Source organism: Triturus cristatus, chromosome 4_2, assembly GCF_964204655.1.
Source record: "Triturus cristatus chromosome 4_2, aTriCri1.1, whole genome shotgun sequence".
NCBI classification, from domain to species: Eukaryota; Metazoa; Chordata; class Amphibia; order Caudata; family Salamandridae; genus Triturus; species Triturus cristatus.
Genome location: NC_140586.1, coordinates 832,249,439 through 832,273,660, shown reverse-complemented (window position 1 = coordinate 832,273,660; position 24,222 = coordinate 832,249,439). Strand labels below are relative to the sequence as shown.

Genomic DNA, 24,222 nt, shown 5'->3' with positions numbered 1-24,222 from the left:
TGTGTATGTATGTATGTGTATGTATGTATGTATGTGTGTGTGTATGTATATGTGTATATATGTATGTGTATGTATATGTGTATATATGTGTATGTATATGTGTATATATGTGTATGTATATGTGTATATATGTGTATGTATATATGTGTATGTATATATGTATGTGTATGTATATATGTATATATGTATGTGTATGTATATATGTATATATGTATGTGTATATATGTATATATGTATGTGTATATATGTATGTGTATATGTATATATGTATGTGTATGTATATATATGTATATATGTATGTGTGTGTATATGTATATATGTATATGTATGTATATATATGTATATGTGTATGTGTATGTATATATATGTATATATGTATGTGTATGTATATATATGTGTATGTGTATGTGTGTGTATATATATATATATATATATATATATATATATATATATATATATATATAAATGCGTTTCGGGGACGCTCCCCTTGCTCACGAGTGGAGTCTTAGTGTTACTACACATTTAAATACACCGATCATGTGACTAATAGAGGTAGATGACAGACTTTACATTCATTTTTCACTTCTCAAATCATCCTAATAATTTTAAGCAGACAGTTCTTTACATCAGCAACTGCAAAAAGTGGAAGAATGAAAATAAGTTTAAAAAAATTTGATTACTAATGTCTATCTTTAGCAAGGCACTAGCTTTGGGGAGGATAAACATCATTAAGCTCAGTGGCTTCAATACAACTTTATCAATCAAAGACCTGCATCTATTGCACGGTCTTGGGGCATCTCCAGTTCAATTCCTCACTGTCTCTAATTAGTATTGGTTTATCACATTAAATCAGCTTGTCCCAGTGGACCGAGGTTGCCACTATATTTGATCAGACCTATCTAGGTTCTATCCATATTCAATTAAAGCCTGTGCCAGTGCACATACCTTTTAAGGCTTATAAAAAAATAAACAACCAATATACCTAACACTCAACCATTCTAGGATATCTACTTGGAACCAAAACCAAATTAAAGATACTGTAGCTCAATTGTCTTCTTCCGTTTTGCAGTTTTACATTTTTTCTAGAAGATAAAAAGAAGGAAAGAAAAAATGAAAGAAATCAATATGTCAATCTACGTTCTACAACCCAATCACAGATTAAAAACTTATACAAAACACTAGACCGACACATAAAATAGCGTTGCGGCAGCAGTTAATCAATGACTGGACTTGAAAGAGAAATACATCCAATTTTGTTAATCAAATATCTGTTTTGTATAACCTTATTCACCTCTTTCTGTGTTTGCATCATTCAAGATATATAATTGCATAGGTGTTCTCTTTATACATATACTGACCAAAAGTACAATATCAACAAATCCTTATCTTTAGCCTAGATGGACTGACAACTCCATCACAATTATGTCCCCCAGGGGCTAAAGTTTCATATTGTATAATAAGCCTTGATTCAAGGCGTCTCAACTTCTGGATCCGATCGCCCCCTCTGATACTTAAATCAATGGAGTCCAAGACACAGAAGCTTAAAAGATTTTCATTCTGATTGTGTCGTTCTTGAAAATGTCTGGCAACAGGATAGTGTCTCCATTTTTAATCGCTCGTAGGTGTTCTAAGACTCGTTTTTTTGCCTTGTGCAATGTACTGCCAATATGTTTTGTCACAAGGACAATTTAGGGCATAGGAAGCATATTCAGTGTTGCATGAAACATGCTTCCCAATTACATATGGTTTATCTTTAGTAGAAAATTGGTATATGTATGTATGGCTGTGAATAATAGTTGTGCACTGCATGAAAATTACAGTAGAAATAAATATGTATGTATAGTGTACTTAGCATTCAGAATGCATTAGGTCATGGCTTTCTATGACGCATTGTGAAGTTTAGAATGTACGGGCTGGAGCGATTCATGAATGGCTGTTTTTCTCTGCTCTCTACCAGTGAGCTTTGTATGACAGTTAACTAAACCTTCGTAATCTACATCTGGCTACAAGCATTGATTGAACCCACCTTTACAATTGAATATATGAATACATATAATTTGATCTATAGTCCTACCTAGCACTTCCTATTGTAATATGCATAGTGTGTGTATCTGCGAAAATACCTTGGAGTGGTCTAACTCCATTTTCCTGAGGGTCTGTTTCATTTGGGAGCCTGTCTTGGTGTAGAGTAGGCCACCTTCCTTCTCAGGATGGCAACAGGATTCAGCAGAGCTCAAATTTTAGCATGGGCCAGCCTCAGCAGTCCCATTGAAATGCTCCTCGGCCTAAACCCAGGCTACGTCGAGTTTTTATGTTTAACTTATCCCATTCTCTGTATGCAGGAGTTCTAGTATGGCTTTTATTTACTGTACCTTCGCAGAGCTGTCGCCAAACGAATAACATTTTGTGCAGTTAATCTAGTCCTTGTACAGAATGTTCAAGGGCCTGATCGAATGCCTACGATGAAGTGCAAGGTTAAACAAATGTATTTCTGAGAACATTATCCCATATGGCTGGGCAAGCAAATATGTCAAAAGTCCTGGTTTAAAAAGGCTGTCCACATCAAACATGAATATGTAAAATGGAGGTGTTCTGTGCATGGGGCCAATGTAACCTCCCAACCATATTGTAAGAGCAGATGCTGGCTGGAGTGATGTATGTGCTGAAGAGGGTTGGGCTCAGGGAGGATCCTTGCAGAACTCCACAGATGTGGTTGCCGATGTACTGTACCATGCTAACTGACTGGGTCATTCTAGTCTGGAAGGAGCAGATCCATTGTATTGCGTGCCCTTGGATTCTAATGTCATGCAGGTGTTAAATAAGGAAGGGATGGGTGACTTTTAAATGCTGCAAAGAGGTCCACGAGGATGAGGGCCACCATGTGTCCTCTGTCCATAGTCATGCGGTTGTCATCGTTAAGCAATTAGGGCAGGTTCCATGCTGTGGTTGGGTCTGATATTGGACTGGTGTCAAAGTTGGTGGTTGTTGAGGTATTTGGTTACTAGTCTAATAATTTTCTTGAAGACCTTGGCTGTCAATGGTTGCAGGGAGATTGGCCTGTAGTTGGTGTGCATTGAAGAGTTTGCAGAGGGGTTCTTTAACAATGAGAGGACAGTTGTGTGTTTACAAGCAACTGCAGGCCACGAAAAATCATAAGTTTTACTAGACCTGCAGGTTTGGTTACTTCAATAATCCACTTGACCTAACTGTAATGACCCCTTAATCTGGTCTCAAATTTTGTGATCCTAGTTAATAATTTATTTTACAGAGCCACCTTTTTCTTCATAGTCACGTGAGAGCACCTTTAAATATACAATTTCAGCATTTCTGTGATCCAGTTGGGCCCTTTAGTGGATGGGCATCATGGTGGCAGCATTTTATTCTCGGCTGATCAGATTTCGAGAAATGTACTCACCCACTCGCTATGGTGATTCAGATGTTAACAGGGCTATTTTTAGGGACTACTGGCCCTGTCTGGTGGGAGACTCCAGCTGACAAAGAACAGGTATTTTAATTCAGAAAATGAGTGCAATAAAGGTGGCTTTAAATATTCCATTTGGTGTGTTCTTACAAATTACTTATTTTATCCTGGAGATTATGTTTACAAAATCCTCGAACTGTGTAGTCCAAGAGAATAAAGTGAGCTGTTTGACAAAAGTGAAATGAAAGGCAAGAAGATGTCAGTTTTCTTTCCAATACACTTTTAAAATGGCGTGTAAATGAACTACACAGATTCCAAAATATTTAAGTTAATGGGGAAAACTTTTTTTCTGATGTGATGGAAATAAATATTTGAATAAGCTTAAAACCAATCTGAACACTTTACTTGGCGATATGCAAATTTTTTGCTGACACAGTATTTCCACATTACTCTTTGTACTGTAAAATTGCATGTCTGTTGCAGTTTGTGATTATTTCATTGGAAATGTACTGTCTGTGGTGTTTTTTGTATTTATTCTCTGCTACTTTATTGGTTCTTTGGGTGGTGGGGGAGTAGGTTGGGATGGTGGTGGCGGGGGGGGGGAGCAACTAGACAAGTGGTCTGTGGAAGTATACACATAGATGGAATGTTGCAGGAAAATAGATTTAATAGGATGGCGGTTCAGTTAAGACTATTTAATATGGAATGTATGTGCTTGAACATGGCATACTCAATCAAGCTAAGGAACTGCATTTCATTCATGAACTCATGGCATTTAAGCCATAAATATTTGGCTTTACTGAGACCCGCCTGGCTTATAAGGACAGATCCGTGCTGAATCAACTAGGATTCGATGTGTTTATATGTACCTCTCAGACAGTCTCAATTAGTTGGGTTGCCATATTAAAAGCTAAGAATGTAGCCGTCATTATATTGCGCACACTAGCTGACCCTAAAGGGAGATGGGCGACAGCTCATTTGATCCGGGGATGAAAAATTATCATGTGTGGTGTCTGGTCCTAACCTTGATTGTCCCGATATGTTTTGCTATTGAAGTGCTGAATTATTGGGTTGGATCGGAGATCTGTTAGTCATGGGGGATTTCAATTGTATTTTGGACCACAAGATTGATAGCACTAATAGGAAAACACCGGCGAGAATGGGTAGGACCCGGGCAGCCATCCTTGACTTAAAGCAAATTCATCAGCTGGATGACGCCTGGAGGACTCTATTCCTATAAGTACCAGGGTTTGCGTTTAAGTCGTCCCCACAAACTGTATTCGTGCATCAATATGTTAATTTAGGGTGCTCTCTTGTAAAATGCTTATATAGAGGTATGTCCTAAAATTACATCTGACCACAAACCTGTCATGTTAACCGTACAGTTGTCGGTAGGGGCTAGAGAAGCCCACCTGGCCTTCTCATTTCCCCGTCACCTACTCCACCATGGAATATTGGGGGCACCTCCGATTTAATATTAAGGGGCTACTTTGTGAATAATAAGGGCACTGCCCCCATGCCTGTTGTATAGGATTGCATGAAGGCATTTGTGAGGGCCAGAACAGGCGACATCAAGATGCGGATATGTCATGTGGGCTTCCTGGATCTCGAAAGTTCACATGCGCAGGCCATCATGGCTAAGGAACCTGCCGAACATTCGATCTACCGGAGGCTTTTAGAAATACGGTCTATGTTAAATAGAGAAAGTAGCCGCTAGCTATCGGAAGCATAAAAAGCTGCATTATGAGTACGGCGAAAAAGGCTGTTGGCTATGCAGATCTCAGATAAGGCAAGATCCTTTATTAAGGGTGAGGGCGGTTTGCTTTTTATGCAACCTCAAGATATTGTGGAACAGTTTGGATTATTTTATGCAGGAATGTACGGTGAGGTTGTACCCCCTATTAACTTTAGCTTCCCGCAATACTTGCAAGAGAGCCACCCACCTTGACTTGATTCTTTTGAAACGGTATTACTTCAAGGAAATATAGGTATAGCTGAGGGGGAGGAGGCAATAAGGCCCTGCCCTCTGGCAAAGCAGCGGGCGAGGATCCTATCCCTCTGGAGTTTTATAAGATTTTGGGGAATATTTCGGCACCGGAGTTTACTGAAATTATTGCATACATCACAGGAGAGGAAGCCCCCTCTTCTTGGAGTACGACCAATATAGTGGTATTCCCCAAGAAAGGTAAACCAGTGGAAGATAGAAGCTCATATCGTTCAATCTCCTTGCTCAACATGGATGCTAAAATCTTTTAAAAAATCTTGTTAAATCGCCTGGCTCCTCTTATACACAGATTAATTTCAGATGAACACGGTTTTTGTCCCTGGCAGGGATAAGTCTGCTCATGTTGATATCAAGGTCTACGATGTATCCGGCAAACTGAAGGAACATATTGGCATGATGATGCTGAATGCCGGGAAGGCTTTTTTTTTTTTTTTTTTTTTTTTGAAAACCTTTATTGACAGTTCAATAAGAACAAGTATGGGCCTACAACCCCCCAGGGCCGGCCGCTAAGCAATCAGAGCAATAACGACAAGTATAAACACAGGCAGCACTTCGGGGAGCAAAATCGTACTGCTAATACTGTGAACAGCGTAAGTAGGGCACCAGGAGAAAGAGGTTTTCATTTTATGATGAAACAAAGCAGAAGGATCAAGTGACAAGCAATTTTAAAACAACGATCACGGATATGCAGAGTAATGAACGTTAGCGATTTACAGCAATCTATTCGGTCAATGGCGCAAACACAAGAACATCAGGATGGGGAAAAACATAGTATACAGTTGCGCCCGCAGTCCCCCGCCAGAACTCCCCAAGAACACCCCGGAAGTTGTGAACACATGGAACGGCAACGAGGCATAGCAAAAGGAGGTGTATCACGCTGATCCCAGAAAAAGAAAAACAAAAAGAATCAGAGAAGAAAAAGGAGGCCATGGAAAAAAAGATGAAAGAATACAGAATCCCCTCCCCCCAACCCCCCACCCTGCACCTCTGCAGATGAGTACGGCCCCCCCCCCCCCCCAGCAGTGTGCCTGTCGCCCTGGAACCAGACCCGAAATGTAGGAGAATAGGGAAAAAGAAGTAGGAAAGGACCCCCACCAGACGGGGGGGGGTAGAGAAAGTATTTATAAACTGGAGGAGGGCCTTCATAACAGACCCCCGGCTTCTCCCTCCCGCACGGTAAGGTTCCCCTAAAGTGAACAAGGAACAGCACAAAAACAATCTTCTCAAACCACGATGGGGAGCATTATGCACCTATTGTGCCAGTAGCCATGTCAGGAGAGCACACCACCCCAAGCCCGCCCGTCCACTAGGCGACCACCCCCGAGGGGCCAGCCTCATCCCTGACCACTCTGTGGAATTCTGCCCATGCCAACCCCTCGACCCAGCACCATACCCAATGTTCCTAGGCAGAGGAATGTCCAACAACGACAGAGAAGCGACGCACACAGGCGGGGTGGAAGTCTCTGAGCATCAACACAGTCCGCCGCGTGAGGAAACAGGCTTCCCAGTGCTGCCCCAGGATCTGCACTGCACGCAAGGTTCAGGAAGGCAGAAGCAGCCAAAGCAGACATTAGTTGCTGGAGTTGTCTCTGGGTCGCAGGAGGGCATGCACGGGATGAGGCCACCACATCCCACTCAGGTCCAACGCCTCCGGGACAGATCAGGCCCTCAGAAGGTCGAACACACTGTAGCACACTGGCCGGGGCGTCCAGTCGTGTACTAAGCTCAGGGGTGGCCGCCACAGCGTCCTCCTGCGCGCAGTGTGGGTAGACTCTGTGTTCGTGCGGACAGGCGGGCCGCCACTGCCCCAACTCCGACGCCACACCATCGAGCTTACTCACCAAGATCACGAAACCATGAACCAAGGAGGAGTGAAGAGTACCAAGAGCCTCGAGGAGGTCGCCGTACCCCAGCTCAGCTCTCTGTGATCTCGCCGCCACACTCCCAAAAATCGTACGCTCACAGGCACGCTGCGGCCCAGCGGACAGGATGGTAGGCTTCATCGACCCAAGATGGCCGCCAAGTATGCCCGACCCTCACCGGGGCCGGGACCCCGGGACAAGCGTCGCGATGTCCACGTCGCGGGTGACCGGGTTCCGGGGGCAGGCAAAAAACTATCCGTGGTCACGGGCAACAGTCGTCCCCACCACGGACCAGCTCCCGTAGAAATCCGGGGGCGGCCCGCAATGATCGGGGCAGGATACGGACGGCGGCCGGGCAGCTCACCAGCAAGGCAGGGGCAGTCGCCGGAGGATCTAAGATTTGCACCCCCGGTCATGCACTCGGTCAGCTACACTGGGCAGTAGAAGTGACCGCTGAAATGTAGGCCGAGTTTGGCACCGCTCCGGTGGGCCGACTCCACCCAGTCACCACCGGCCGCTGTTGTCGCACTGCCACCCGGCCACGGCATCCACTCGATGTCCCGGCTCCAGGGCCGCACAGGCCGCAATGTTCAGATGCAGTTTTCTCCGGCGATAGCACGGCTAGAAACCTCGGAGTCACACAGTCGGGAGCCCCTCTCCTTCAGAAACACGACCACGTAGCACAGGTTGAGGATCTCAGGCAGGATATCCGTGCGGGATGCGGAGGTTCACGGAGCCGGGAGTCTACGCTGCCGTCCCGGTCGCCATCTTGGCTCCTCCTCGCCGGGAAGGCTTTTGATAGTTGCCTGGGAAGCAATCTGGTCTACTATGACAGCGTTTGGACTTGGAAGCCAGTTATCACCCTGGTTCAGAAATTATACAAGAACCCGGTAGCTAAAATTAAGCTAAACTGCGTCTCTTCACCATACTTTCCAGTCCGGCAAGGTACACAGCAGGGGTGTCCACTTTCCCTGCTTCTATTTGCCCTGCATATAGACCCTTTTATCAGACCTCTTTTGCACAATCCGGGGATCCTCCCAGTATGCTTAAACGGAATAGAACTTAAGCTTACTGCGTATGCCGACAATATTGCCATCTTCTCGGTTAGCTCATTGAACGCTGTAGCTTGTATTTCAGAAGAGGATAAGGTTTTTGGCTCCTTCTCTGGGTACAAGCCAAACGTGGCTAAAATGCAGACTATCTTAAATTATTAAACGGATACCCTGTTAACACATTCTGATGGATACATCTGCCAGTGGATTCCTCACCTTGTGATTTAGCAGTTTCCTTGTGAATATCCCTTGCGCCAGCAACATTATCCCTTGCGCCAGCAACATTCGGAAACTTTTGTAGCAGTCCACGCCGATGAGGCCGAAGACGACGTCACAGAGACACGGCTCCGCTCGCGACTCCGCTGACGTCACCGGCTCCATAAGAGGACCTCGTCGGCGTGATGACGTCTGTTCCCTTTTTTCCGCGCCGTCAAAGCCAACGGATTTCGGGAATCGCTGTTAGCGTCGTGGATACTTTGTGTATTTTCATTGCTGTTTCCTGTCTTCTTTGAAGATGTCATCGAGGAAGTCTGGATTTAAGCCTTGCCGGGAGTGTGGCAAGCATATGTCCATCACTGACCCACATGAGGACTGTGTGTGGTGTTTATCCTCGGACCACTATGTGGATGGCTGTACCAGCTGCCGTAAAATGAGCTCAAAGGCTCTGAAAGAACGGGAGGCAAAACTTTTTATTGCCAGGATGAAGGAGAAGCGAGGGAGGAGGAAAACGAGATCGAGGTCTCGATCGAAGTAGAGGTCGGCATCGAGGTCGACGTCAGGGCATGCTTCGAGAGCTAAGAAGCACAAGAAAAAGGCAGATGCTGCTCTGGAAAGATTCAAGGAGAGCAAGGCAACTGCTAAATCTTTGGGACTCCAGTCTCAGTCGAGAGGTCTTTTAAGAGGTACAGGGGTTTTGGAAGAACATCCTTTCGTACCTATAGACAGACTCAGCAGCAGCAGCAAAGTTCCTCGTCCAGAGGTTACAGAGGAAGAATCAGGGGTCGCACACGTGGCTCTCGTCAGCTCTCCTCCTCCTCTTCCTCTTCCTCAGCCCCTCCCACCACCGCAAAACAGCCCTAGATTCGACATTCCGGATCATGTTGGTCCTGTGGGGGGCCGGCTTACCCATTTTCTACAAGATTGGTTATCTGTAACTACGGATCTCTGGGTTCGAGATCTTGTAGAAAATGGGTACGCCCTTCCCTTTCGGGGATTCCCTCCAAATTACCCTCCTTGCCAAGGGGTTTGTTCGGAGGACCACCGTCTTCTCCTGCAGGAGGAAGTCCTGAAGTTGTTTCAGAAAGGCGCGATAGAGGTGGTCCCGGAGCAGGAGAGGGGTCAGGGATGCTACTCCCGGTATTTCCTGATCCCGATAAAGGACGGCAGATTGCGTCCGATATTAGACCTCAGAATCCTGAACTTTTACCTGAAACAGGAAAAGTTCAAGATGCTCCCCCCTGCTCATGTTCTTCAGGCGCTGAATCAGGAGGACTGGATGGTGTCGCTCGACTTGCAGGATGCGTATTTTCACATCCCCATTCTGAAGTCGCACAGGAAGTATCTCCGTTTCACGGTAGGGTCGCAACCTTATCAGTTTGCGGTCCTCCCGTTTGGTCTTACTTCGGCACCTCGAGTCTTCACGAAGGTGATGGCAGTGGTGGCAGCCCATCTCAGAAGATCGGGAATTTCGGTTTTCCCTTATTTGGACGACTGGCTGATCAAGGCGGAGTCGTCGGAGAAGGTGCTGTGTCATCTGCAGGATACAACTCGGCTGTTGTACAGATTGGGTTTTTCGATCAATGTGCCCAAATCTCACCTGGTGCCCTCTCAGCGCAACCTGTTCATAGGTGCGGTACTGGACACTACTGTGTGTCGAGCATTCCCTCCTCCTCAAAGGATTCTCGACATACAGGAAATGATTCCTTTGTTTTACAGCGGAGCGGTTGTTCCAGTTCTGAAGGTCCTTCGCCTGCTCGGTCTGTTCGCCTCCTGCATACTGTTGGTCAACCATGCATGCTGGCACATGAGGGCGCTCCAGTGGTGCCTCCGCAAGCAGTGGTATCAGCACAAAGGGGATCTCAGGGAGTCTGTGAGGATCTCCAGAGAAGCTGCGGCGGATCTATTTTGGTGGAGCGTGGAGGGCAATCTGTCCCAAGGAAAGCCCTTCCATATACCTCCATCGGTGGCAACAGTGATAACGGATGCATCCACCTTAGGGTGGGGTGCTCATCTGGGGGATCTGGAGATCAAGGGTCTTTGGTCTCCAGAGGAAAGGTTGCTTCACATCAACCTTCTGGAGTTACGGGCGATACGTTTGGCGCTCAAGGCCTTCCTCCCTTCGCGGTCAGTCTGTTCAAGTCCTGACGAACAACACGACCGCGATGTGGTATATAAACAAACGGGGAGGAGTGGGGTCTCTTTGTCTCTGCAGAGAGGCCCTGCGTCTATGGTCCTGGGCTCAGGATCATCGGATTTGTCTGATGGCAAATCATCTGGCCGGGGTTCTGAACGTGCGTGCGGACAGTCTCAGTCGACAGTTCTCCGCCGACCACGAGTGGAGGCTCCATCCGGAGGTGGTTCGTCATGTCTGTCAGACGTGGGGGACTCCTTGGGTGGACCTGTTTGCCACTTACGAGAACGCGCACTGCCCGTCATTCTGCAGTCTCCAGTATCCGTTGCAGGGAGCGTTAGGGGACGCGTTCCAGTTGAGTTGTGGCTCACGACTCCTTTACGCGTTTCCTCCCATACCCTTGATTCCTCGGGTTCTGAGGAAGATTCGCCAAGACCGGGCCCAAGTTATATTGATCGCCCCGGATTGGCCAAGAAGTGTGGCGTACACAGATCTTCTCCACCTCTCCTCGTGCCCTCCGCTCCGTCTCCCTCTGAGGGCAGACCTCCTCTCGCAGTCGGAGGGGCAGGTTCTACACCCCCACCTCCAGAGCTTACACCTTCATGCCTGGAGATTGAACAGGGCAACCTGAATTCTTTCTCTCTCCCGCCAGATGTGGTGGATGTTATTTTATCGGCCAGGCGACACTCCACCAAGTCCATTTACTCCTACAGGTGGTCTAAATTTGTTCTCTGGTGTGGAGAGGTCCATTGATCCCTTGAAGGCTCGTCTGTCTAATATTCTACAGTTTGCCCTTTCTCTTGCCCAGCAAGGCTTTGCTGTGGCTACTGTGAAAGGATATCTATCGGCTCTATCGGCTTTCCTGTTTGCCGCATCAGCCGTCGCTGTTTAAGTCTCCTATTGTTCTTCGTTTTATAAAGGGTCTTACGAACAAATTTCCTCCAACTCCCTTTATTGTGCCTCAATGGGACTTGAACCTTGTCTTAACCTATCTCATGGGTTCTCCTTTCGAGCCCTTACACAAGTGTCCCATGAGGCTCTTGTCTTTTAAGACGGTATTCCTCGTTGCAATCACCTCGGCAAGGAGGGTAAGTGAGCTTCAAGCTCTAAGTTCGAAACCCCCATTCTTGACCATTCATGCTGAACGAATGGTACTCAGGACCAGGGCTGCATTTTTGCCTAAGGTGGTAACTCCCTTCCATCTGGGGCAGTCCATTACCCTTCCTTCTTTCTATCCTCCCCCACACCCTTCCAAGGAGGAGGAGAGACTTCACCGCTTGGACCCTAAGAGGGCGGTGAGCTTCTACCTGGACAGGACATGGGATTCCAGGATTGATGACCAGCTCTTTGTGGGTTTTGCTGGCTGCAGAAAGGGTCGTGCGGTGCACAAGCGCACCCTTTCAAGATGGATTGTGCTTTGCATCAAGATCTGCTACTCCCTAGCTGGTAAGGAGCCTCCGGAGGGTTTGAGGGCTCATTCTACCAGGGCGAAGTCTTCTACATCTGCCTTATCTAGGGGTGTTCCTGTGGAGGACATTTGTAGGGCGGCAACTTGGGCCTCCCTCCATACCTTCGCTAAACATTATTGCTTGGAAACCGAGGTGAGGAGGGACGGACACTTTGCTCGTTCCGTCCTTTAGGACTTTCTGGTATAGGGGGATGGACACCCTCCTTCGGGAGTGGGGACTGCTGTGGAATCTATTCACAAGGTGAGGAATCCACTGGCAGATGTATCCATCAGAAGAACAAGTTACTTACCTTCGGTAACGCTTTTTCTGGTGGATACAGTATCTGCCTGTGGATTCCTCACTGACCCACCCGCCTCCCCGTTTTCCATCCTTCTATACCAGTGACTCTATGCCTGTAATTCTTTTGATGGGTTTCAAATGTGTTTATCACTGTCAAAGGCATTATGTTAATACTTCTGCTTTGTTATTTATTTTCCACACTGAATGTGTTGATATGCATATTGTGTATACTGTTTATGTACATATTGCTGTCAGTCCGTCCGTGTGCCTCGAAGGCACGGAAAAAAGGGGCGGAACTGACGTCATCACGCCGACGAGGTCCTCTTATGGAGCCGGTGACGTCAGCGGAGTCGCGAGCGGAGCCGTGTCTCTGTGACGTCTTCGGCCTCATCGGCGTGGACTGCTACAAAAGTTTCCGAATGTTGCTGGCGCAAGGGATAATGTTGCTGGCGCAAGGGATATTCACAAGGAAACTGCTAAATCACAAGGTGAGGAATCCACAGGCAGATACTGTATCCACCAGAAAAAGCGTTACCGAAGGTAAGTAACTTGTTCTTTAGGGGTTGAAGGTACTGCTACTTATTTAGGTATCTGCCTCAGTAGTCAAGTGGAGGATATAATTGCATTGAATTGAGCCACCTCTTAAGCTGGTTAGTTATATTACGATTTCTACATAGACTCCTGCTCAGTATCCTTGGCAGGTGCAATATTAAAATGAATTTACTGCCTACGTTTTTTAATCTATTCTGCTCGATTCCCCTAAGGGTTCCATGCTCTTTAAGCGGCTAGAAAGCATTATTGGCAGTTGTGTCTTGCTTTGCCTTTCAGATAATACAGAATCTCCCACTCGGTGGCTCAAACACGACAAAGCAGGACACCTAAAACACAACACCCGGAAAAGGGTTTTATTTTACAAAATGCTAAGACACACTTTTGAGAATGAGGCTTGGGGTTTATTTATGCAATGCTCTCTAACAAAGACTTTCCGAGATGCCAAAATGAATCTCATTCAAATACACATAGATATATATTTATATGCAAGCAATAAACACACTTGGTGAATGCAACAGTTAAATGCATGAATAATAATTAATAAACAAGCAGCAAATAATGAGAACACTCAGAATATACTGGAAGTCCTGCAAGAGATCAGAAAGGTGTGTGTGTGTGTGTATATATATATATATGTATGTGTATGTGTTCATGTGTATACGTGTGTATGTTTATATATGTGTGTCAATGAATTTGTAAAGCGCGCTACTCACCCGTAGGGTTTCAAGGCGCTGGGGGGAGGGGGATCCGCTACTGCTCGAAGAGCCAGGTCTTGAGCTGTTTCCTGAAGGAGAGATGGTTCTGGGTCAGTCGTAGGTAGGTGGGTGGGGAGGGAGTTCCATGTCTTGGCCGCCAGGTAGGAGAAGGATCTTCCTCCGGCTGTTGTCTTGCGGATGCGCAGGACGGTGGCGAGGGCGAGGCTGGCGGAGCGGAGGTGGCGGGTGGGTGTGTAGAATGGTGAGGCGGTTGTTGAGGTATGTGGGTCCCATGTCGTGGAGAGCCTTGTGTGCGTGGGTGAGGAGTCTGAACGTGATCCTCTTGCTGATTGGGAGCCAGTGCAGGTCTCTCAGCTGGGGAGAGATGTGGCTTAAGTGGGGACTGTCCAGGATAAGTCATGCAGAGGCGTTCTGTATGTGCTAGAGTCTTTTCTGTAGTTTGACTGTGGTTCCAGCGTAGAGGGTGTTTCCGTAGTCCAGTCAGCTGGTGACGAGGGCCTGGGTGTCCGTCTTCCTGGTGTCGGTGGGCATCCACCGGAAGATTCTCGGAGCATGCGCAGGGTGTTGAAGCAGGATGACGAGACGGCGTTGACTTGCTTGGTCATCGTGAGGGAGGAGTCCAGGTTGCGAGCATGGTCCGTTGGCTTTGGAGCGGAGCCCAGGGCAGGAGGCCACCAGGAGTCGTCCCAGGCGGAGGGGGATGTTCCCAGGATGAGGACTTCCGTCTTATCTGAGTTCAGTTTCAGCCGGCTGAGCTTCATCCATTCCGTGACGTCTTTCATTCCTTCCTGGAGGTTGGCTCTGGCTGTGGCGGGGTCGTTGGTGAGGGAGAGGATCAGCTGGGTGTCGTCTGCGTAGGAGATGATGTTGAGGTTGTGTTGGCGTGCGATGGGTGCGAGGGGGGCTCATGTAGACGTTGAAGAGGTTGGGGCTGAGCGAGGATCCTTTGGGGACGCCGCAGATGACTTTGGTGGCCACGGACCGGAACGGGGGAAGGCGGACTCTCTGGATTCTGCCGTCGAGGAACGAGATGATCCATTCCAAGGCCTTTCCTTGGATTCCGATGTTGCTGAGGCGCTGTATCAGGGTGCGGTGGCATACGGTGTCGAAGGCTGCCGAGAGGTCCAGGAGGATGAGGGCAGCTGTTTCCCCGTTGTCGAGCAGGGACCTGATGTCGTCGGCTGCGATGAGGGCGGTCTCGGTGCTGTGGTTTGCTCGGAAGCCAGACTGCGAGGGGTCGAGGGATCCGTTGGTCTCGTGGAAGGCGGAGAGTTGTTTGTTGACTATCTTCTCAATGACTTTGTCCGGAAAGGGGAGGAGCGAGATGGGGCGGAAGTTCTTGAGGTCCGCGGTGGGTTTCTTCAGGAGGGTGCTGAGCTCGGCGTATTTCCAGCACTCTGGGAAGGTGGCGGATGCGAAGGAGCTGTTGATGATGATCCGGAGTTGGGGGTGCGATGATGGAGTCGGCTTTGTTGGAGATGTGGTGTGGGCAGGGGTCGGTTGGGGAGCCGGAGTGGATGGTGTTCATCATGTGGGTGGTATCTTCGGTGCTGACCGTCGTCCAGGTGCGGAGGGTGGTGGTGGGGGCACCGGATCGGTGGTGGGGTGCGCGGTCTGTGCGCCGAAACTGTTGTGTATGTCGGCAATCTTGCGGTGAAAGAACGAGGCGAGTGAGTCGCAGAGGTCCTGCGAGGGTGTGATGTCGTTGTTGCAGGCGCTGGGGCTGGAGAGCTCTTTGACGATGCTGAAGAGTTCCTTGCAGTTGTGGGAGTTGTTGTCCAGTCGTTCTTTGAATGTGGTCCTTTTGGTGGTGCGGAGTAGTTGGTGGTGTTTGCGGGTGGCGTTCTTGAGGGCTGTCATGTTTTCTGTAGTCTGGTCGTGGTGCCAGGCTTTCTCGAGGGTACGGCAGGTTGTCTTGGAGTTTTTGAGGTCGTTGGTGAACCAGGAGGCTTTCTTGCTGCCGTCTGCTGGGGGGGTTCTTCAGTGGTGCGAGGTCATCAGCGCAGTTGGTGAGCCACTGTGAGGTTGCAGGCTGCTTCGTTTGGGTCCGTCGTGTTGGTGGGGGGTTTTGGCTGAGGGAGGTGGTGAGCTGGTCGGCGGTGATCTTGCTCCAGCTTCTGCGGGGAACCTGTTGAGGGTGGTTGTGGGTGGTGGTTCTCCTGAAGTTGAAGTGGACGCAGCTGTGCTCTCTCCAGTGCAGTCCGGTGGAGTGACTGAAGGAGATGTGCTTGCTGGAGGAGAAGATGGGATCAAGCGTGTGGCCGGCGATGTGGGTGGGGTGTTCACCAGTTGCTTGAGTCCGAGGTAGGCGAGGTTGTCCAGCAGGGTGGCGGTGTTGCTGTCATTGTTGTTCTCCAGGTGGAAATTGAGGTCTCCTAGGAGGATGTAGTCTGAGGAGGTAAGGGCGTGCGGGCTGACTAAGTCTGCGATGGCTTCGCTGAATTGTGTGCGTGGTCCCGGGGGTCTGTAGACAAGGGTGCCTCTGAGGGTGGTCTTGAGGTCGGTGTGTATCTGGAAGTGAAGGTGTTCGGCGGCGGTGAGGGTGTCGTCGGAGTTGGTCGTGATTCGGATGGTGTTTCTGTGGACGATGGCGATGCCTCCTCCGGCTTGGTTGATGCGGTCCTTCCGGGCGATCTTGTAGCCATCCGGGATGGCTATGGCGATGTCGGGAGCTGAGGAGGCGTTCATCCATGTTTCTGTGAGGAAGGCGACGTCTGGTGATGTTGTGTCGAAGGTTCCAGAGTTCGACGGCGTGCCTGTGGATGGAACGGGTGTTGAGCAAGATGCACTTGAGGTGGTCGTTGCTGGAGCCTGGCTTGGTGGGTGCGGTGCAGGATCGGGTGCAGGTGAAGTTGCAGGCGTGGCAGGTGAATGCTCCGTGGGTGTGTTTCGGGTTGGCTTGGTAGCAGGCTGGCTGTCGGCCGGTATTGAGTGCGTGGAGGGTGGCGGCGTCGTTTCTCTGTCGGGTTGGCTGGCTCCGGCGGGCTCCAGGGGTTCTGGCGCTGGGCGCTGTCCAGGTGTGGACGGGCGTATACGGGCTTGCCTTTGGCACGCTTCGGCGCGCAATCGGCGTGGCCGCTGCACGTACACGCTGTCCCCGCCATATATGGCGAAGTGGGAGGGAGGAGCAGCTGGGAGGCGGGAGCGTGGCGGCGAATGGGAAGCGGGTGCAAAGAGAAGGGGGCAGGGCCGCAGGAGAGCAGTGGCGGGGAGTGGAAGGGGGGGTGGAAAGAGCGGGAAGACGGAGCGGGAGAGCGAGGGCAAGCCTGGAGAGCAGGGGCCTTAAGGAGAGGCGGCAGCAAGAGAGGCCAAGAAGGCGGCAGCAGCAGCAGAATCTGGGCACACGGGGGGCCGTGCGGAGTGGAGTGACTGGGTCAAGGGGGTGTGTATATATGTGTGTGTGTGTGTGTGTGTGTGTATACGTGTGTGTGTATATACGTGTGTGTGTATGTATATATGTGTACATACATTCGAAAAACACACCACCTTGGAGGCCCACACCGTTAGTGTTAAATTCTTTATTTTCCTCCATGGTTTTGTCCATGAACACTACTTAAATCATTGATCAGGCTGCCCCTCCCACATGCCATTTCCCGGAGAAAGGGCGCGGTGACGCCCGAAACACGTCGGAACTTTAATGGCGATTATTGCTTGGGATTTTTTAGATGCTTGCTGTGCTGCCGGAGGAAAATAAATAATTTAACACTAACGGTGTGGGCCTCCAAGGTGGTGTGTTTTTCGTTTGGATATATATACTGAATCACAGAGAAAATACCTCAAATGATCAAAGCCACTGGCCACACATCACAGTGACAATCAAATTAACACTTAAAATGACCACAGCAACCACGCATCACAATGGCACTAGTCAAACAGTCACCTCACCCGATCGTTCACTCGACATCCTTGCCAATTCACGCTGGGGGGTGTCCGTTCACAACTGGCTTGGATGCTCGACCGGGCCTCGGGTTCCGTTTGTCTTACAGAAGTAAATCTACTCCGTAAGTGAGCTCCCAACTCAGCCGTTAACAAACCTCAGCTCTATAGTCTCAAAACACACTAGAAGGATCGAGAGTCTTCCCCTCTACGCCAAAGGAATCTTTGTAGAACTGGCCAGCTTCCAAGCAAGCATTCCATGGCATAAAAGGAGTTCCCACGTCCCCTCTACATTCTCGCATGTTCCAGCCTTTATCTTGACGAAGCTCACGGAAGCCTTCCAGGGGACATTAAATCTCTCACAAAACAATCCTTGAACGTGATTAACCCAAACAACTTGCAACTGTCTGTGCATGCAGGTAAAGCTCAGGCAAGGCAGTCGGAATTCAGGATGACCTGGGGCCATGTCAAAGCCAATAGTAAGAAATTAATAACTGTACAACACAGTGCACATTTGTGTACCACTGCTCATAGCACTGCACTTCGAGACCAAACAGTACATTCCACACTTCTCCCTCCCCCTCCAGGCCTCTGGACCCAGTTGCTGACTCATATGGCACTCACAGCACCCTTTTGGCTCAATAACAAACTCAGGGGTGTGGTGGCTTCACCCCACGAAGGAATGGTCAAACAATGCTGTTGCTACCTGGTGTCATGTCCTTTAGGTTGCTACCATCATGTACATACCAATTACATACATTTTGTCCCATCCACACGACCTAACGTTCGTACACAGGTGACCTTTTACCTAGTAGTTTACTTCTCTCTTCCAAAGCCAGGCTCTTTGTACCCTATCTTAATCCTTGTACCTGATGTACATAAACATGTCCCCCAGGCATGGTAGATTTATTCTGTAAAAGGGTCACCACTTTTTTCATCTATGGCCAACAGCCAGCTGTGCATGATCATGTTTGTTTAGAAATGGGTTAGCAGAGGATTAGTGAAGGTTTTCAAAACCATATTGATTCTATAAGAAATCTTGGAGTGACCACTTTAGTATAAAAGACCCTCACTCCCCCTTACAGACAGAGAAGAATTCCTTCCAGACTGGACCAAGACTCTGCTGGCTGATCCTTCGACAAGCAGAGACCTGACATCAGTTGTGGGGTCCCATCCTCGACGCATAGAAGGGGTCCTTCATTCAGAACCATCAGGTGAGGGGTTAGCCCTTCCCCGGGGAATTCTTGGCTCCATTAGGATCTATCATGATATTTACATACACATGATTCACCTACATATCTAGGTTAGGTACACTTAGATGTGTGGAAATGTGTGTAAAAGTCACCCTCTTGTCCACAGGTCCAGAGACCAACAAAATATAGATCGGTACTGGAGTTGGAATAAATGACCAGTTTATTAATCCCTCATGAGTGGGACCACATCCACACAACACTCTCGTGCTGCAGGAGATAGTACACCGAATTCACAAAGAGTCTCCCTTTTTATACCGTTTTTCTGCAATGTAAGCATGTGAACAGAAATAGGAAGAACAAGTTTTAGAAATCGTTATCACCAAACGAGCAGATGAATAACTACGTGGTCAGCAAAGTGGGAGGGGGAGCAGGAATACTTATTGCAGCAGTAAATGGTCGACAGTTAACATCTGATACCAGGTACACTGGCGGCTACAAACCCTCAGCACCTACACTGCTTTTAGCTGAGTCAAGAAGTCAACTAAAATAGATCACACAAGCAGAGTGAAAAGACGAGCAGCAGAGGACGGGAGAATTACGAAGAAAACTAAATGGACACCACCGTTCCCTTTAAAGTGCGCGCGCACCTCCCCTGATGTCAGCGCTCACTGCCGTCTGTGGAGCGCGCACAACGCAGCCAGGACGTCCCGCAAGAGAGTCTCTCCGCCGCTTTAAAGAAGCGAGCGGCACGAAAAGCAGGCACTTTTGATGCGGTGCCGGAACAGGCATTACGGAGTGCAGGTAAGGGGGCTTGTGGCGGCTTGGGGGCGTGTGGCTGCAGAGCGCGGGGCAGATTGTGGCCTTTTGTTTACGTATTGATGGCAATCGGAGCCCCTTCACGGGCTGTGATTACCATCGTGTTGGCTCCCTGCGAGGGAGGTGGCTGTCGTGGAGCTGGCTGGAGGGGGTGTGAATTAATTTACAAGGGCGAATATATCTTTCATGAGCAGTTAGAGCAGCCAAACTGTACATATACGAGCTTTGGGAAGCCTAGACTATAGTGAGTGGGTGCTGCACTTGGCTAGAATCACTAAGATTGTAATTGTACCCCTGGTTTGTCAGGTGCCTTTGTCCCCTCCCCATCCCATCTTATGATCAGAGGTAGGACAGAGCATAGAATGTGTCGCTCAAAATAATATAGGTCTCCTAAACTGTATTAAAGTTAATGAGCATATTTCCTTACTAATAGTGAACACCTTATCTTTTTTAATAATATGATTGCCAGTGCTTGGACACTAGGCATACTGTGAGCGAGACCTGTGCTCCCTGGACCAGTTCTGCTTCACAGGGCTCTCTAAGCCTTGACTGTGCAATGCTGCTCTACCTCGTGAGACAAAGCCTAAAGTGATGGGGTCCTTGGCACTTCAGAGAGCTGACCGTAATATCCGGTTCCTGGGTTTCATGGACAGTGGGAGTACTTGTCAGAATCGTGACTCAAGAGCAGGTGACTTTGGGAGGCCTTACAAAGGCCAGAGGATGGTACAGATGCTGCCATGATCCACACCCATCCGGAAGAGGGCTCACTGAGTGGCTCTGGGGTTAGGAAGGGGCCCGGCTCAATGGAAGCGTTCTCCCTTTCTGGATGTTGTGCTAGGGCAGAGATGGAGGACTACAGATGTGCACTGAACTGACTTCTGGATTCAGGTGGTCTAGAGCCCTTACAGATCCAGAAGAGAGGAGTCTCTCGAGCTAGATGGATTACTGACCTCACCGTCGCTGTCTAAAAAGGAAGAGTGAGCCAAGGGTGGGCACAGACCCTCACTGGATTGTACAGCAGCCTTTGCCTGGAACTAGCTGTTCCTGCTGGCAGATGTATATCTGGGGACAGGAGGGAACATGAGTACTCTGGTGCAAAGACAGTGCTTAATTTGAGTCAGTGGTTTCCAGTGAGTGGCTGTAGCAGCAGTAATTCAGGTAATCCAAGGTAGTTTAAAGAAATATTTTATTGAAAGATAACTCCACCCAGTGCACGGAGCATCCCCTCAATGGAAAGCACGAACGGCAACTGAGAAGCATCGTTCAAACCTCCACTAAACTGATCCAATATTAAAATCTTATGATGGTAACACCGTTTAAGTCTTGTGCTTTTTTTAAACTTGAAGTGTACTTGCCTGTGTAACCAATTCATCTCATGGCGTGTTTATCCAATTTGGAAACTGCCCTTAAGACCCTTATTGTGGCACTGTATGTGTGAAAATGCACCATCTTTTCACTTTTTAAAGTAAACGTTCTGAGCGACATTTGGCGCCGCGCACACGCGCGGTCTGGTTCCTGGCGCACATAGCCATGGTTGCAGCGCACAGAGGAAAGAAATTAGAGGGAACATTGATGGACACCACAGCCAAAATAGCTGTTGCTTATGCTAAGTAACATATTACACATTTCCACAGGTAGGCTATGCATGGTAGGAATACGCCAATGCTATTGTTTTATATAATATGATTATTAGCACTATGGTAGAAATGTATCTACTTTTTAAGATATTGGTACCGGAGATTAAATTTGTCTGCTCCTGTCTTTTTATTGTCGCTGCCAATATGTTTCACACTAGACTGACGCTTGACCAATAAATGATTGAAACTGTTATAATCGTCATTCTATGTGTATTCTGAGAAAAGTAAGCACAAGTGACTGAGCGAAAGATACCGTATTGTTTAAACGATACCTGAGGAATCTGGGTTGTCCTGTTCAGTGGTTGCCAGAAACTACCTACACTGCTGTAGAATACAGGGGGGTGATAGTGGCACTGTAGAGCTAGCTGGTCTAATGGCTGACTTATCCTTTGGGGGGTGTCCAGAGTCTGTCTGCACACCAAGCCCTCAGTTTAGGTCATCCAAAACGCACAGGTCCTGGTGGGTCCTAGGAACTAGACTACACCGGTGCCTCCAAGTCCACATTTTGCCCCCTGGCAGTGCAGCATAGCCCAGTGCCGGCAGGCTCTCCACGTGCAGCAAAGCATAGGGAACTCCCCTGCACTCTCGTCTCAAAAAAAGGGGGGGGCCGCGCCAAAGGTTCAACACACTGGCTCCCGCTGCTCCGCTTGCGATGCCTGGATGACCGCCCCCCTCCGCAGGTCATATGATCCTCTTTCCACAATCTGGTCCGCATATTTGGGTGTGACCTCTCCTCTTAACAACTCTAGCCTCCGCAGGACCACCCACAGCAGGAGGCAGCTTTACACTCTCGGTGCTGCCAACCATGCGTGGCCAGGTCCTTGTCTTCTCGCCAAGCCCACCTCACTTCTCTCCTCCTGTTGGGGAGGCAGCACCGGCTCAGATTTCCACTCCATCGGCCGGTATCCCGACCGAACTCAGGATAGGGGTCAGGGAACCTCTGATCAAAGTCCCTGTGTCGTCTGTCTGCTCCTGTTTATAACCGAGTCTCAGCACGAGCCGCCGCCGCCATCTTAGGCCTTGGCCCCTGCTTGCCTCAGCACTCCGGGTAGTCTCCGCCACTCAAGCAGCTGATCTCAAACTGCCGGTGTGTACTTCGGTGAACTACAGAAGTCTTCGAGCAAGTGAAGGACCTGCAGATGACTGGTTTTTGGGGGGAATTGGACGGCTAGGAGTGCTTGTTCAGTGTGCGGCTATCTTCGTCGGCTGCATGCCACACCCCTTAATTTTCAATTTTTAAGCTACACAAGTTCATTCTGCTCTCATTTTGTCAGAACATTGTGCACATATTTTTCATACAGTGGGTGCCACTGCACTGCAGGAATGTTTAATGCTAGTTAGCCAAAATATTGTGATTTCAATTTGCCTATCTCTTGTGCCCTGTTACTTTTATTGTGACTGCTGCATCTCATTCTGTTCAGTCCTTCTCATATAGTCTATTTTTAGCACGTATTGGTCTATGCCTTACACCTGTTTGAGTGATTCTCAAAGCCATCTGATCCTTAGCACCATAGTAACCACTTTCTGTACCTTCATGCTGGGTTGGCTTGTTCTTATTTTGAAGACCTTAGACTTGCAGGCATAGTTCTTGTTCTTTGTATAGCACACCTAGTGCCTGCTACTGTACCTTACAAACCTTGGCCTGTTCTCCTGTTCATACCCCTCCGTCATGGCAAATGACATCTGCAGCTAGAATATAAATCCCTATCCAGGAGAACATTGCATTGATATTGGATTTAAATAAGTTGCTCTTGGAAGAGGATGGAAGGTAATGGAGAACTCCACTTTCATGTAGATGCTGTGTATCCCAAAAAGTTTGCCACAGAATCTTTGAAAGCAGTCCTTTCTCTTCTACATTCTTTTCCGTGCGGATCTTTGGCACATCGATCAAAATTTCCTGTTCTTAAACAATTTGGCTTTTTAGGCTAGACTGTTTTGATCAGGTATCTTGTATCTGCAGGTTTACAGCACTTTACTCCCAAAGGGAACACTTAATTTTAGTCCAAAACATCTACCACTTTCGTTGACCTATTGAAAATATCTGGCTTCTGATGACCTCAGCTTACACTTATTTTTTTTTTTTTAAATAAAATAAAATTGTTCAGAATGAAGCTGATTGGGGAGGGGAGCTCTGCCTCCCATTTATCATAGCAGCCAACCTTTTTATACAAATGTAGAAGTAGCAAGCAGAGTGAGCTCCTGGTTCTTCTTGCACATTCAAAACCTTACGTTTAGCAGGGCACTGTGGCTAAAAAGTCACCCAAGGTGCTAGATGGCCTCCCTCCCACCCCCCCCCCCCGACTGAAACCTCTCCTTGTCTACGATTTAGGAACCATTGGTCATTGCTGGACACCTCTTGGATCAGCCCACAGACGTTTGTCTCGCAGTCTATCTCTTAGCTGTTCAGGTGTAGCCTTCTACCTCCATTGGAGTGTATAATTGAGTATTTTACAATTGACAATTGTCACATTTTATTTAAACTGAATAAAAGGTTAGAATAAACATACTGCCTTTAAGGTATAATGTCTTGGCATCTACTTTTCAGATGGTTATGTAAACTTAAGTTCAAGATGGCTACTTCACTTGTTCCTCACTTTGCATGAGGACAGCTGCACCTCAATTGCCCAAGTCTTGTGGGATCTACAAAAAATGACTTTTTTGCATAAATTTGTGTCTTTGGATCAGCCATCTAACCTCAAGCTACTCCTTGTGCGCCCAGGAACAAATTTTCATCTGGTCGTTGGGCCACTACTGCTCTTCAGCACAACCAGAGTCTCCTGCTCATCCTGCTGCTGACGTCTGCTATCCATTATTAGGAAAGCCATTAGGTGTAACCTACAACTAAAAATGAAAGCTTGGTAACTTAGCTTTGCTAGCTCTTATTTTCTTGGTGCTGTCCTGCAGATTGGAGGGAGTTAACTGTATTAGACACTATAATGGTGAACTCACCCGAGTCAGAACTTCCCTGAAAAATAACAGGTTTGTGAATAGTTG

At 48.2% G+C, this 24,222-nt stretch overlaps 1 protein-coding gene across 2 annotated transcripts in view; it reads left to right on the top strand.

The window, feature by feature from the left end:
- The window catches only part of KIF2C (kinesin family member 2C), a 1,365,901-nt gene that overhangs the window by 72,151 nt on the left and 1,269,528 nt on the right, over positions 1-24,222 (top strand). The gene's annotated exons all lie outside the window — the stretch shown is intronic.